The following is a 4,385-nucleotide window of genomic DNA, read 5'->3' as shown; positions in this document are numbered from 1 at the left end:
GATTGTACTCTGTTGAGATTCACTAAAATTTATGTAAATCTTAATCGCTTAAAAAAAAATGGAATACAAATTTTAAGAAGAGAAAATGCTTTCGTGTTTTCAGATCTTTTCATTATCCACATCATCGTTCTTTATCCACATCATCCACTCAACCGTTTATCCACACCCTTCCATCCACTGTTTTTTCCATATCCTTCGCACAGTCGTTTATCTCTATCCTTCATCCACCTGTTTATCCACAGTCTTCTATTCACCTATTTATTCATATCTCCATCAACAACTTTATCCACAAACATCATCCACCAGTGCATTCACATCCACATTCTTCACATACCCATTTATCCACACCCTCCCACACATCCATTTATCACACCCATCCATCCACCCATTTATCCACACCTTTCCATCAACTTGCTTATCCACACCAATTCACCCACGCATTTATCCACATCTTCCACCCACCCATTTCCCAAACCTATTTATCCACACCCGTCCACCTCGTTTATCCACATCCTCCCATCAACTTGTTTATCCACACCTCTCCATCTATCTATTTATCTCCAACCTTCCCTCCACCATCCTCCTCCTCCCTTTCCCCCCACCATCCCTCCCCCTTCTCCCTACCTTCTTCTCATTCTCCCTCTTCTCCCCACCATCCTCCCTCTTCCCCCCCTTCCCTCCCACCATCCCCCCTCATCTTACCTCTCCCCTCTTTCCCCCACCATATTCCCTCCCTTTCCCCCCACCATCCTCCTCCTCCCTTCCCCCACCATCCTCCCTCTTCCCCCTACCTTCCCCCTCATTCTCCCTCTTCCCTCCTACCATCCCCCTCATCCTGCCTCTCCCCTACTCCCCCCCCCCCCCACATATTCCCTCCCCCCTTCCTCCCCACCATCCACCTCATCCTCCCCCCCCCCCCATCATCCTCCCTCCCTCTTTCTCCTCCAACATCCCCCCCCCCCTCATCCTCCCCCTTCCCACGCCGTCACAGTCGCTTCGCCGTACATTTTTTTTTTGCGTTAAAACTCCAGTATGCAAATGAGGAGCGACTCGGCTGAGGGCGCGTGGAGGCGGGCGGGCGGGCGGGAGGCCATCGACGCGCCCAACACAAGTGCTCGCATCCGCACAAAAAAAAGAAAGAAAAAGAAAAAAGAAAAGAAATTAAAGAAAAAAAAAAGTTTCGGTTGAGGTGGAGCCGCGTTGAACGAAGGGCTTTTGAGTCTGTTGGAAATCTCTTCGTATTTATCACTATATGAATATGATGTGTGTTTGTGCACACACACACACACACACACACACACACACACACACACACACACACACACACACACACACACACACACATATATATAATATATATATATATATATATATATATATATATATATATATATATATATATATATATAAACACACATACACATCATATTCATGTAACGACACACACACATACTCTCTCACACACACACACCACACACACACACACCACACACACACACAATATATATAAATGTATATATATATATATATATATATATATATATATATATATATATATATATATATATATGTTTGCATATATGTACATATGTGCCTACATATATACATATATAGGTATATATATATGTATATATATATATATATATATATATATATATATATATATATATATATATATATATATATATATATATATATATGTATGTATATATATGAATGTCTCTTTACTTAATCTCTTCCATATTCCTATCTATTCATTCATTCCTCTGATTTGGTCATCACAATTATAATGCTCCGTTTTTTTCGTTCTGATTACGAGGAAGGTGTGAATCTGAGCGCCCTACGTCACCCGCCCTTTGGAGGTGGATTATCATACCTCTGCGTGCAACTGCCAGCATCCCTTACGTAGATAACACCACCAGATATCATAGATAAATGCGGTGTTTATGAAGGGCTTTTGGCTTCATGCTGTAAAATAAAACAGATGTACGACACTGTGCTAGTCTCGTGTGATGCTGTCTTGGGGAAGGGGTGTAGGGTCGGGGGGGGGGGTGATGCCTCTGTGTGTGTGTGTGTGTGTGTGTGTGTGTGTGGATTGGGTGGAGGTGGTTCGGAGTGGGAGTGTGTGTGTGTGTGTGTGTGTGTGTGTGTGTGTGTGTGTGTGTGTGTGCGTATGTATGTGTATGTGTGTGTGTGTGTGTGTGTGTGTGTGTGTGTGTGACTGTGTGTGTGCGACTAGCCTCTGTACATTATACGTGTAAGTGTACGTATGTAGGAGTTGATATCTTAGTATTCAAAACGTTCCTTTGCCACAACCACGCGGGGCCTCTATATTCATTAAGTATATATATATAAAGACATCATGTGAGGGTCCTTATCTCCATCGGGCGCAGGAGACGGTGAAAAATGCCCCTCCCCCCCAACCTTGCTACATCACTGTCCTAACCATTCCTTCATATCATGGTTATCTCTACCAACGCTTTACATATTATACAATGCATGTTAATGAACACGCAGTTTCATTAATTCCTCTAAAAAACATTGTGTAGTAAGTTGTCACTCATGGAAAGAGATATGTTCTTTTTTTTTTTTTGGGGGGGGAGGGGTACTTGCTCTTATCTTTTTAAAAAACAGTTGGCGGGACCCTTATTAAACCACGAAAAAGGCTAATTACGAGCTTTAATTTTATAACAAAATGTGTAAATTTGGCTTTGCGTGCTCTCTCTCTTTTTCTCTCTCTCTCTCTCTCTCTTTTCTCTCTCTCTCCCCCCTTCTCTCTCCCTCTCTCCTCTCTTTTCTCCTCTCCTCTCTTCTTTCTCTCCCCTTTCCTCCCCTCCCCCCCTTCTTTTCTTCTTCTCTCCCCCTTTTTTCCTATTTTTAAAAAAACCCCAATTTCCCCGGAATAAAACACTTTTTTCAAAATAATTAAAATTCTTTAACGTTTCCAAATTCCCAAAAAAATTTGGGTTGCAAGGGAAAAAAAATTAATTTTTTTCCTTTTTTTTAATAGGGGAAAAAGAAACCTTTTCCTTCCCAAATTTTCCACTTAAAATCCATTATGAAGAGGTTGCAAAAAAGGGGGGAAAATTTCCCCTTGAAAGTTTAAATTTTGGGGGGAAAAAAGGAAAGGGTTTTCCGCCCTTCCCCCTTCAAAATTTTAAAAAATTTTAATTTGGAGTGGCTGGCAAATAGGGGGGGTTACATTGGGTTTGTTTAAAAAAAACTTTAGTATTTTCCCCTTTAAAATTTGATAAAAAGGGGGCTTGGCTTAAATTTGGGTAAAAAAAGGTGTTTTAAATAAAATTTTCATATGGAAAAAATTTGATAATATAAAAAAAAGCCGGTTAATTTTAAAAACAAAAAGAAAAACCAAAATTTTTTTATTTTAAAAAAATGGATAAGGGTTAAATAAAAAGATAATAAAAAAATTTTAAGGGGGAAATTGATTTTAAAAGATATGAGGGGTGAAAAAAGATTAAAAATTTTATGATGATGATGATAAATAATAATATAATAATAATAAATGTTTGAGATGAGAAAATAATAATAATAATAATAAAATAATAATAATAATTAATAATAATAATAATAATAAAAAAAAAAAAAATAAAAAATTAAAAGTTTTAATTTTAAAAATAAAAAATTAAAAATTAAAAATTAAAAATTTTATAACAACAAAAAAACAAAAAACAACAAAACAATAAAATAATAATAATGATAAAATAAAAAAAAAAAACCCAATGAAAAAAAAAAATTAAATAATAACAAAAAATAATGAGAAAAACAATGATAATGAGATAGTAATGTTAAAAGTAGTAAAATTAATTAATAAGGATCATAATAAAAATAATAACAATGATAAATTAATTTTGGGATAATAACGATGAAAAAAAGAGAGAAAAAACCCAATAATGATAATAATAATAACGAAATAATGGAATGAAAAATAAAATGGGGAAGGGATAACAGCAAAAAAAAAGTAACAACAACAACAAAATAATAATAAAATAATAATAAAAAAATAAAAACCCAATGAAAAGGGCCCTTTTTCCTCACTCCCCCCCCCCTTTAAATTTCCCCTTTCTCTTTCCCCTTTCCTCGCCCTTTTCCCCAAAGGCCCCTTCCCCTTTTTAAAAGCCCCCTTCCCCCCAATTTCCCCCCTTTCCCCCCTTTTTCTCCCCTCTTTTTTCCTCCCCTTTTCATTTTTAAAGAGTGAAAATAGTTGTGTAAATGAAAGTATGCAAAAAAACTGACGGTAAAAACTATTTCCCGCAGTTTACTTGAAGAATGATGTAATAACAACAAAAATAATGATGTGTTTGATAATGATTGAATTTAATAAAATAATAATAAAAAAAAATAATAATAATAATAATAATAAATAA

The sequence above is a fragment of the Penaeus monodon genome, chromosome 2 (assembly GCF_015228065.2).
Source record: "Penaeus monodon isolate SGIC_2016 chromosome 2, NSTDA_Pmon_1, whole genome shotgun sequence".
Taxonomy (NCBI): domain Eukaryota; kingdom Metazoa; phylum Arthropoda; class Malacostraca; order Decapoda; family Penaeidae; genus Penaeus; species Penaeus monodon.
Note: the sequence above shows the minus strand (reverse complement) of the source record.